Source organism: Rhyacophila brunnea, unplaced genomic scaffold (genome assembly GCF_057557595.1).
Source record: "Rhyacophila brunnea isolate RB1 unplaced genomic scaffold, BYU_Rbru_1.0 scaffold_7, whole genome shotgun sequence".
NCBI classification, from domain to species: domain Eukaryota; kingdom Metazoa; phylum Arthropoda; class Insecta; order Trichoptera; family Rhyacophilidae; genus Rhyacophila; species Rhyacophila brunnea.
Window position 1 is genome coordinate 31947271 of NW_028233339.1, and position 13428 is coordinate 31960698.

The window sequence follows — 13428 nt, forward strand, 5'->3', positions numbered from 1 at the left end:
TGGCATATTTTTGTGAATGACAGTTGGCAACACTGTTATCTACAAAGCGAAACAAGGTTAAGGCGAAACATCTACCTACCAAAGGCACCCAGCGGAAAAAACATTAAAACAATGCATTTGTCAAAAATCTCTTAGATAAAACATAGAAAACTTAATAAACTAAATTTTAATAATGAATATGACCATAAAATAATACGCAACAATAAGATGGGGTCGGTCCTTTGACTTGAAATAAAAAAAAATATTTTCTTTTTAATGTTTTCAGATACATATTTATTAATTATTACACTATAAATTGTAAATTATCAAAAAAAAATGTCTAAAATTGGAAGTATATAAAATAATTAAAAAAATGTGTACGCATTCCCGTGCAGAGAGAACAATACATTACAATAGGACGAATCTCTGCACGGGAGAGCGTAGACTCGGGTCACTTTTCTTTTAATTTCTTAACTTCGTATTTTTCCGCTAGGTATCTCTGCTAGGTAAAGGTATCGCCTTAAGCGTAGTTTATCTAACAATTTTTTAAATCTAATAAGTTGACATACCAACACACGAAATCGGCACAAATGACACACGGTTAATTAAGAATTTTCCTTGGGAAGAATAATTGTAGATAAATATTTTTTTTGGTGAGCGAAGATTGCTGAGGATATCATCGAGAGCATGGATAGATTAATCCCTTTCGACATATTGTTTTTTTTTTATTTGCTTATTTATTGAATTATAAAAGAAAGATCTTTCTATATCGAATCCAATTTTTAAGTTGTTTAACTATACAGCCTTTACATATTTACTGTCGTCGTACTTAAATCGATGTCACGCAGAATCATGTGTATTGAGTGACCAAATCGCGGATACCAAGGCCTGAACAAAAATGATGCATGAGTGCGAGTGAGAAAGTATTCGGCACCCTTACAATCTCTGCGACACGCGTTAGAGGAAGATAAAAGGTCTACATATGTGTGAGCTAGTTTCCAAAAGTATCGCCGGCAAATCGGGGCGAAACGCTTCACATAGCGTCGATAACCTGAGAGCTCGTGTTACTAAAATTGCTATTTTTTGTGTTAAACATAAAGTCAGTGGTAAATATTTTTAGTTAATTAAGTAGAAAAGATGGTTCTGTGTGTTGTCTTGTAGTAGCCGTACTGATAAGCAAGAAGATGGTATTACGTTTCATAGGTAAGTTGATAGATGTTCGTGATAATTTATTTGTATATTATTATATATTTTAATATCAGTGACCTAGTGTTTCTTTAAAATAACTTAAATTATGGATATCTTTATCTAATGGTTGCATGTTGACCGCTTAAAAATACTATATAACGTAAAAAAATAGAAAATTATATTTTAATTCTGAGCGTATAGTGCGAGCACTTTGGCCGAGCACTAGCGAAATGGTCTATGGTCTCGAACATTTGTAGACGAATGCGTTCACTCGCCCACAAACCAAACGCAAGGCACGCGGCTTCATTTAGCAATGCAACGGGTGGCGTCTAGATGTATCTATAGTCTAAGGCGGATACACTGAGAGGAATAATGCGTCCGGCGCTTCCAAAATTTTATGAAACACTGACATAAGCCCTTAAAAGTGCCAAAGTTCCCAACCTGTGTATGGAGGAAGCTTTTATCAGAGTCCGTTAACTTATTTCGTTTACAAATAACACGGCCATAAAAAGCTTCATGAATAATTCAAATGCGGTTCGGCTGAAGAAAGGCGTCACAAGAGAAATTCGAGGTGATCTCAGTTGTAAAAACGATAAGACTACTGCATAAATAATTTCTTAACTGAGCGGAATAATTGCGTTGTGTTATCTTGTTCCGCCCTATCTGTGAATGAAAGAGTTATTAAATAATTTTATAAATATTTCATTCATAAAGAGATTCTCAATAATTAGCCTCTGTACCTATATAGATAGGGCATAGGCGACCGTGTTATGAAAATCTGCAAACATATTTTTTCTTACATAATATTATATTATTGCAACTGAGCTATTTCACTCTCAAGTAAATTAAGCTTCTAGTATTCATTAGGGAGTTAGGACGATTCGACACCGCCTAGGGCAGTGGTGGCGAACCTATGGCACGCGAATATTTTATTTTTAAGTGAAAAAAAATACCTATAATAATAATAAACGACAGATCGCATTCTGTAAAAAATAGCAGACAAATACTCTTCAAGAGTAAGCGTTACCGTTACGTTTAATGTAAATACATAATTGCATAGGTCGGTCTTTAGGCATTATGCGTCACGTATTATATTATCAAACTAACCTCACCAGGCCGCGGGGGAAGCCGCGCAGCGAACCTCTGATTTGATCGATTTACAATATATGAGACCACTGTAGCGAGACAATGCCTCATCTAATCGGAGCAATTCTGATGTCAATGTGTGCGTAAATAGCCAAACATAAGTAATACAGTAACGAAAAAAATCATGTCTACCCACAAAAATGGCTGTAACAAATAAGAAACAAAAACTGCTCGGCACGACAGTCGAGCAATAATATTTGGGAAATTTTGGCACGCATACGTAAAAAGGTTCGCCAACCCTGGTATAGAGAATGCTGTGGACTAGGCACCGAGACAATTGGGTGTCGCACAGATGAATAAAATGCGTATAGGAGTAGATTACGATTTGATATATAAAGTAGATATTGGAATTTTAAAAAGAGTATATCTACTTACCCAGTTATTATAATAGACTATGCGCTTCACATATTTTTTTATTACTGAAGGTACATATTATATAATAAGTCCTACTATGCTTGTCGCTGTTTATAAAAATAAAAAAAACCTTTTCCTCCTTTTAATAATTCAAATATGTTACGCACGATTCAATTATTTGCTGTGTGTATTTTAATTTAGAGTTTTTTTAATGAATGAGTTTTAATGAGAATTATAATCTTTCGGTGATTTCTCGGCTTCATACAATAAAATTTAAACGACAGTATTCAAATACATAAAATAGCATCTTTTACATAAATATATAATTAAATTACGAACAATATATAATTATTAATCTATGTGTAACGTTTCCACAGTTTATAGCAACAATTATTTTTCACTATTCGATAGGTAGATATTGTGTATTATTTAATAATAATACTTATTATTATTATATATTTGTCCCTTTGTATACTGTATTTTTTGACCAACTCCGGGATGTCACCCACGATATATTTGTTAGGTAGGTATCTTGGTAGGTATAGGTAGCTAGTTATTTCGTTATAATTAATACTTAGATGATATTATTAAATTACGGTTACCATTTATATTAATTTATAACAAGGCGCTACAGATGTTGGATTTTTTGCGTATAGGTCTCTCAGCCAGAGTTGGTGCGAACACAGATACGAAAGATTGTGTGCAGATTGTATACGTTGATGTCGATTTAAAAAATTGTAACATCCTTTTTAGTCCAGTCAATCTGTACTTTATGGTTGCAAAAGGTTGGGTAGAAGATTTTTTTTTTGTATATATGGTAATGAGTGACAAGAAAACGAATTTTGCCAATTCGGATGACTACGGCACAACTTTTGCCGGGCAAAAAATCGCAAAATTTTGGGTGTTTTTTTGGTTTTTCGCTTATATCTCAAAAACAGTTGGTCATAGGAAAATATTGTTTTTCGCAGAATTAAAGCTTATTAAATTTCATAAAAATATTTAAATAACACGTTTTTTTCTATCTATAACCGTTTATGAGATATTTGCTGTTGAAAGCACATGTTTTAGTAAAAATCAAACATTAATCAGAAGAAATACTAATCTAAACTTAAGATCTTACAAATAAAGTATATTCATAATTTTAGTAATGATTGCAAAACAAATGTTAATATGTACAGAATAATAATATTCACCAAACATCTTAATTTTTTAACCGTTTCTGCTGCTTTGGTGAGGTGGAGTAGGCAAAGGTTTGTTATGTGCCATTCAAATTCTGTAACTGTTAGTGAGTCAGCCAGTGGATTCGACCGGCTGAAATGAGTTCATTATTATTTTTACATGTTAAATCTTGTTCATTTCTTAAGTTCGTTGCATCATCTTTATTGTTCCTTTTTTGTAGTATTCCAGTATCAGTGATGCCAACCGTACTATAATTATAGTACAATACTATAATTATAGTACAATACTATAATTTTAATTTTGCGAAAAATGTAAAATACTATAATTTTACGCCAAATATACCAAAATACTATAATTTTAAAGGATTCAAGACGAAAAATGTTCCTGTACTATATATTTTTTAGAAATACTATAATTTTTACGCCTTTGTACTATAATCAGCATATAAAAATATGGCAACACTATCCAGTATATAAAACACTCTTCAGCCGGACTTCTCACAAGAAACACACATTGTGTACCTAGTAATATTCAACCTTACATTAGTATACCAGTAAAAATATGTTATGTGATTTTGTGTTATAAAGCGGAAATAAAAGGATTACATTAAATACAATAATAATATCTTTTAATAATTCCAACCCATAACATAAAATTGGTGTCAAGAAGTGTGGATAAAGCTAAATAACGTGAAATAAATTAACGGTGAATTCAAATTCTTTAAAAATAGCAAGAATCCTAGAAATAAAACACATAATAATATTAGGTTCGTATAAACTAATTGTTTTTTTTTAAGTACATCGTTGTGAAAAACGAACGGAAATTAAAAATCTAATTAATAATATAAAGTTGTATATTCTCCTAAATCTTCAAAATCATTAAATCAAGAATCTTTTATATCTTCAAATCTACAAGAGAAGTCCAACAAACTCCTGTCTCCAAGAGTCTTCAAATATCTTCAAATTCCTAAATTCGACGAATAATCTTCAATTCTTCAAAATCAAAACTTGAATTCTTCAAACTCCAATCTCGAATGCGTCAAACTCAAATCTCGAATTCTTCAAGCTCCAACTCCAATTCTAAAAACTCAAATCTTCAATTCTTCGAACTCCAATCTCGAATTCTTCAAGTTCCAACTCCAATTCTTCAAGCTCCAGCTTCAAATGCTTCAAGCTACAGCTTCATATTCTTCAAGCGTCCATCAGATCTACAAGTCTCCAAGTCTTCAAATCTTCAAAATCTTCAAAACATAACCTCCGAGTGTCAAGTGCCAGTGACAGTGTAAAGTGTAGGTATTTATTCTCCACAACAGAACAGTAAATTAATTTTTCTTCATTTATATGAAAATTATCAATCACTACAATAATACTATGTCGTCACTAAGTTTAGATACCCTGATTAAATTTATTTCAACCTTCGATGGAGAAAAGAAAAATCTTTACCCATTTCTTGATGACTGTGATACGGCTTTTGAGATATATCCGAATGAATTAAAACCCATCCTGTTAAAATACATGATTCACTGCGTAGTAGGTAACGCCAAATATACAATTTCAAATTATAAATTTGAATCTTATGAAAATTTCAAATCTTTCCTAAACACTACTTACGGTGAAAATAAACATACATCTCAATTAGAATTAGAACTCAGAAATTGCAAACAGAATTATAAAGAACCTATTATCAAATTTATTCAGCGTGTAGAGAATTGCAGAAATAACCTCATCAACGCAATTAGACTTATACATAAGGATGACGACGAGTTAATTGGTCGCATAAAACAAATCGAGGATAGCGCTCTAAATACCTTCATGCTAGGAATCCATCCTCAAACGTCTATGGTAGTTCGATTGTCTAAACCAACAACATTAACAGAAGCAGCAAATGTGGCTATAGACGAGGATAAGATTTTAAACGATTTCAAAGGTATGCACATAAACTCTAAAAATAATTATCATGATCAGTCACATCATTTCAATTACAATAATCAAAATATAAATCAGTTCAAAACTTCAGTAAATAAAGTGTGCAGATATTGCAAAAAATCAGGACACTTAATCGAAGAGTGCAGAAAACGACAGTACAATAATTATTTTAAAAATAATTCAAATCCTTCTCAGCTTCAAACTAATCAAACAAATCCAAATGTTTCTTTCCATCAATTTCCGCAAAATTCGCAAAATTCACAAAATTCTCAAAACTCGCAAAATTCTCAAAATTATCAACTCCCACCACTCCAGGAGACCTGTCTCCTCCCGGTACGTGCAAAGCATTCAGGCAGAATATTTTCATTAGAACCAAGTACAGCGTATGTTGAATTTCCATATACAGAAAAAAAATCTAAAATTGTTGATTGATACGGGCGCCGACATTTCATTAGTAAAAATAAGTTCCCTAGATGGAAACGAACTTGTTAATGAAACTGAACTTGTCATGCTCAAAGGTATCGATAACTCTCCGAATCCAGTAAAAACTATCGGAACAGTTAATTTAACATTTCCTTTAAAATGTATGCAACTTCATCATACTATCCACGTCATTTCAAACCATGTCACTAATATTCTTTTCGACGGATTACTAGGTCATGACTTTTTCGTCAATAATAATGCAAAGATTGACTACGAAACAAATACATTACATATATATGATGAAATTATTCCTATATTCACTAAAATCAATCCTATCTATACTTTAAAGCCTAGATCTAAAACCCTTATAGAATTAGTTGTTCAAAATCCTGAAATTAACGAAGGTGTAATACCAAATATCCAAATACTTCCAGACGTATACTTATCACGTACTCTTGCAAAGGTACTTCCAGGAAATAAAGTATATGCTACAATCGTCAACAGCAGTATAAAGTCAGTCAATATCTTATCAAATAAAATAACTCTCGAACCATTGAATAAACACGAACGTTTCGTTGATTTTACAAACTCAAATACTAACGCCTTGTTTCAAATTGACAATCAAAGTAATGTTCTCATAAATAATTCTTCAGCGTGTAATCCTTCATATTCATACAATGACTTCATCGAGAAACAAAATGAAAATTTCAATGTCAACTTGAATGTAACCGACGAATCCCTTCCAAGTCAAAAACAATCTATTGCACAATGCAATTCTAATGATAAATCAATGTCCAAGGAAATAGCTTCAGAAATAAGTACGATAATTAACCCTTATCACAATGAAATTCCACAAATACTTAAAGAATATCATGAGTCTCCCATAAACGAACATTCCGGATATCACAGAACCTTAAATCGCGTACGTCTAAAATACAAATGGACGAATATGAAAAAAAAACATCAAAGATTACATTAAACAATGTGAATCTTGTCAGAAAAATAAAATCTCTCGACAGAACCTTAAACAGACTTCAAGAACAGTTAAAATCGGTGATAAAATATATTTAACCAATAACGCCTCTAAAATAAATAAATCACAAAAATTATCTCTCAATTTCCGAGGACCTTACGAAATTGTCAAGGTTAACAGTCCGTTAAATGTTACAATTAAGGTTCAGAATAAGTTAGTTAAGGTTCACACAAATAGAATTAAGCAAGCTAATTTAGATCCTTCACAATAATCTCATTCAAATGTTTATGTTATTATTTACATTATTATATTATGTACTAATATTAAGAATTTTATTGTTTTTCTAAATCTAAAAATATATATATATATATAATATGTAATATGACTTCAGTTGTTCTAAATCTATTTGTCACACATCACAATCTATTGTTAAATTTCGAAAACCAATGTACTTATATGATTATAATTTCTTTTAACCAAACTCATGGTAAAAATTGTGTACCATAAGTTTATTCTTTTGAAGGGAGATGTTATGTGCCATTCAAATTCTGTAACTGTTAGTGAGTTAGCCAGTGGATTCGACCGGCTGAAATGAGTTCATTATTATTTTTACATGTTAAATCTTGTTCATTTCTTAAGTTCGTTGCATTATCTTTATTGTTCCTTTTTTGTAGTATTCCAGTATATAAAACACTCTTGAGCCGGACTTCTCACAAGAAACACACAGTGTGTACCTAGTAATATTCAACCTTACATTAGTATACCAGTAAAAATATGTTATGTGATTTTGTGTTATAAAGCGGAAATAAAAGGATTACATTAAATACAATAATAATATCTTTTAATAATTCCAACCCATAACAGGTTGTACATCGTCAAAGTCTTGCAATGCAGCTCCCACGTCAGGATCATTATCCTACAAAACTATATATATATATATATATATTCCATTAATTTGAAAAGAATGGAGAGCTATTATATATATATATATATACTAGCTGACCCGGCAAACGTTGTTCTGCCATATAAATTATTTCTAGTGAATATTTTGGTTGTTAAATAAAAAATAACGAATGTGTCGTAAGTGTGTGGGGATGGGATATATGACAGAAAGAGGAATAGAGCGCTGTAGACGATGACCACCAACAACAAAAAAAACATCAACCATTCATTTTCTCAATTCAAAATGAGTAATGATGTCCATAATGAATGAATTACCTGTGACAGGATCTCGTTGTTTAATGTTTATGCAATATCCGTCTTGTCCCTTCCAGAAAATTAGCGGATATTGGAGAGCGTCGTATGAACGGTGTGTGTCAGCGATGAATTCCAGATTATTGTTTCTTCTTCGAATCACGATTTCTCGCGTCGATGTGCGGTCGCCAACCATGATTCCAGCAATGTCGTCAACAACAGGCGCATTGAATCGACGCACGTGCTCTCCAGCTGGTGTTTCATCAAGATTGATGACAATAGCGTGATTGTCACTTTGCAATTCGTGCATGTGTGCTTTGAAGAATTTCAATAATTCATTGTGCTCATTCAACAGGGCGTCCAGTTCGCCGACGATGCGCCTGGCATTAGGCGAATTGAGGCTATTGTAGCCGCAACGTGCATCCACATGATTGATGTCCTCACCGCCCATGAAGTAGATTTGTAAAAATGTATGTGGTTTGTTTGACATTGGCAGCAATTATCCTACTTTGTGGTATACTTGGCCTTTGATTTTGAACGTAGAATGGAATTGTTGACCATTTGCCGCAGTATTGTGAACTATTTCTGTTGCTCCGAACGAAGTCATTTGGAAGCATGAATTGAATGTGCGAATGGACTTCAGGAACAGGTTTGAATCTGGGACCGTGCCGATGAGCAAGCCGTTCAATGGTTCTGGTGGTATCTCTATTTCTGCTAGTTGCACTTTTCCTGATGCGCAACACATCCCGGCTGACTCATGTTTGAATTTGAGCGCATGACAATGGAGACATTCTTTGTCCATAGCACCAATCAGCACTTTCAGATGAGCGGAATATTCAATATCTGGCTCGTACTCGAATGCGAGACGAAGGAACGAAGCGGATGTAAATGTTCTATGTACTTGTTGGCGTTGTTGGCCATTTGCTCTGCGTGTGTTAACTACGAACCGGCGCGCTTGGCTCCGTTCCAATTGTCGTTGTTGATTTCTTCAACCTCTTCTCCTCTTGTGATTGGGATGCACGCAATTGCGACATGCTTACACGCACGTTTTTGTTATCTTGTTGGATTTGTTCGTCTGTTTTTTCTGGTCTACTATTTTGCATGTTTGTTGCTTTATTCGTTCGACGGCCCAAATGGCCCCCCTTGCGTCTTGCTGGCATTGTGCACTGTAATACACGCACATAAAAATAGATAAATTAAAATAAATCGTACAAAATTTTGCACGCACTGCGTTGTGATATGCCGAATGAAATGTCAAAATGACGCGATGCTTCTCTTAAATTCTTCTTAGACGTAGCGCCATCTGTTAATCAACAACATAAATAATTTCGTTCTGTTTGAAATACGAACGACGGTTAAATTTGTTCATACAAAAATAATAAAATCGCAATTAAAAAATGGGAGGGTGGGAGTAGGAGGGTAAAAATTTGGGCTTATAGGTATTTTTTTATGCCAAATAATAAAAAAAATACAAAAAAAAAAATGTCAAAAAAATAAAAGAAAATTTTTCTGGATAGAAATACCCTAATCTTCTAGCGGTATGAAATATACTTGTTGACCTATTCTCATACCTAACAAATATACATAAAAAAATCATAAAAATCGGTCGAGCCATTTCGGAGGAGTTCGACCACAAACATCGTGACACGAGATTTTTATATATATAGAGATTGATTTCATATCATCCATTACCTGTTCATTACTGGGAAGTTCTGCTTGAGTATAAAAGTCACCTTCTTCAGCGTCCTCTTCCTCCAATCCAGATCTGCTACATTTTCACAATTTACTCCACTGCAGTTCTTGCAAATTGAGTTCATCCCTGATTTTCGACAGGTACATGCTTTACTGCACCCCTTCTTGCATGCACAAGAAAGTACTTTCAGTGTTTTTTCAGGCGCTGGAACTTTAATGATCTCCACGGGTATTAGGCCACTGCTGGTTCGCTGCCACCCTCAATCTTCTGGTTTTTTAACATTGCCAAGCCAAGTTTGTATTTGGTAGTAGGATCTCAGCGAATGGTGTCGCGTTGCGTCTCGAGTTGGTGGTAGTCTTGATAGATTAAATTCAATCTGTTTGCCGATTTCATGAATAGCCTATAACGCAGTGTCCAGTGTTTCCTCAGGTCTACAGGCATCACTATACAACCTCATAAGCACCTGTTCTCCTACTACAGCTATTTCATCAGTGCTGGCTCTGGATTGTTGAATACTGTGACCACTTCCTTCAACTGAATATTCTTCTTCAAAATACCACACAATTTAATCTTTCCATGTCCAAATAGAGAGGATGTTATCACACCCACTGAACGCGTGTGTGAAAAGAATGGTACGTGCGTCATATTTAAACGATTTTGTCGAGAACAACACATCTGGTTTACTTCCCTTTCCAGGTTTTCAAAAGAATAAGTTGTCCAAGAATTGTCCTCTTGCCGACATCAGTACAAGAAGGTCAATATCTTCACCTATTATTACTACGCTTTTAAATTCATTTGCTTTTGAAATGGCAGTAGTTACAATTAAAACATCGGCATCCTCTTCTGCCTGGTTCACTTTTATGCCAACCCGTGAGAAATGTGTTTTAAGTAGTGTTATCAAGCGATTTTTATTACTTCCGTTGCTCAAAAAAAGTTCCTGGTCCACCTGATTGACAGTGTTTCCTTGAAACATAATTTTAGGGCATGGTTTTAAATTTATACGGCGTAATCTTTCTACAAACTTTGTCCCACTGGATGCAGCATTGGATGGATATCCATCAAATACAATTTCAATTTGTAACTTATAATGTTTTGTCAAATAATCCGAATACATCTTCGCAATGTCATCAAGGCATGAATTTCGGGGCCAAACTACTTTATGTAGGAGATGTCCTACGTCAACCACAATAAACTGATTGTTAATGTTGGTGCTGTGAGTCTCAATACTGGTGAAAGTAGAAATTAGAATGTGGCTCTTTCTACCACTCCCACTAACCCTCCCCTCACCCCCACGCACCATCTGGAACATTGCGCCCATTTACAATAAAGTCTAGTTTGTAAACCCAAACTAATTAACTAATTAATAAACCCCAAATATTTTTTTGAATAGGTAACTAATCTTTTATTATTATATAAGTAGGTACCCTAATAATTTAAATTCTTAATAATTTTAATATTACTTGCCATAATATTTTGAATCAGAAAGATATTCTTTAACCAATAAAAGGTAATTTATAGGATAATTTCAAATAACAATAACAAAATATTTAATATCAATAGCAGATTAACTGAAAAACCCAGCGAAATCAATAGACTTTATCTAACTAGTCACTCCATTACATGTGGCCCAAATTCCATGAATGTGATAAACCCACCATTACCTACCCAACCTATCTTTTAAATGTAAAAATAAAATAATAATATTGAAATATAAGGTAATAAACTTTGTTTTTTGTCTCCTGAACATTTCATATATTGTCGCTTTGGACAATATAATCCTAGAGCGACGATATACTGTTTTTAACAGCAAGTATCTCATAAACGGTCAAAGATAGAAAAATAGTATTATATAAACATTTTAGAAAATCTAATAAGCTTTAATTTTGTATATAGCAATATTTTTGCTACGACCAACCGTTTTTGAGATATAACCGAAAACCAAAGAAACACCCAAAATTTTGCGGTTTTTGCCCGCCAAAAGTTGTGCCGAAGTCATCCGAATTGGCAAAACTCATTTTCTTGTCACTTATTACCATATATACAAATAGAAAAAAAAATCTTCTACCCGACCTTTTGCAACCATAACGTATTTTTCGGTCTAATTTGACTGGACTATTTGTAAACAATGCGTCTGTGTGAGTATTGCTTCGCCTCAACTCTTGTTAACACATCTATACTTACCTACCGTATCGTTTCGGGTATTACGGTATAAAATGAGCTATACACTTCACCAGTTCGTAACAGTTTTGAGAATGGGACTATTGTCTGGACCTCGCATCGGTTGAAGTACGGTCTTATGCTGGGGAGTGTTCAGAAGAAATTTTGAGACTTTATTTGAGGTTGTATAAATACTATCCGTGGCTGTTTTTTTAGTACTATGCTTAGGTATATACTGTAGTTTAAATTTAGATGATATCCATATTTTCTTTTCTTTTCTTTCGACCATGTCCGATCCTAATAGGATCATATGGGCTTCCACAGAGTAGAGGTTTGTATTGACAGATTTTTTTGTTTTTTACGAGAAATGGATGTCAGCCACTTGCTCAACCTATTAGGTCCATACCCTAACACACACAAATTGAAAAACAATATGTGTACTTGCCAGACCCAGGATTCGAACCTGGGACCCACGGCGTTATAGTCCAACGCTTAAGCCGCGCGGCCACCGTGGGTATTTTACCACGGTATTTTAGCTAGTTATAATAAATTTATCTCTGACTTTCGCGGTATAAATGGAAATCCTGCCATTTTTGGTAGTATTAACTTGTGTGCCCGGATAACTAGAATTCGGAAGCATCGGTGGTTTGTTCTCCGAACGTGCGGAACTGATCTGCCAATTGAGAAGGTATATATTATTATAGATACCAATACTATCATAAATAGTCCGGTGTTCGAATTTAGAACTATGATCAACTCAGTATAAAAAGTATTGAATGATATTATGTCAAATTTTAGGTATCATAATATATTGTGGCACCATCACTCAGCGGACAACTTATACTGATGGATCTATAATGACTGTGTCCAATCAAATCCATTCTGATTCTGATAGTGTGGACGAGTTTAGGTGTTTTATAACTTTTATAAGTTTTAAAAAAATATATTTAAAAAAAAAAATCTTTAATTAAATGTTGTAAACCCTTTGATTTTGTATATAATCATTATTCGTTTACCTATTAGTAGGTAAATTGAACAGCATCTTTCTCAAGGGTATAAACATAAAATCTTTATCGAATGACATGATCGTATTATAATATTTATTTTTATCTGCTCACTAGTTTGATAATTATCCGGTATATGGCACTGTCAATAAAATAATATATAGGTATTCATTCATTCTTAAACATTGCATACAGGTAGCAAATTATTATATT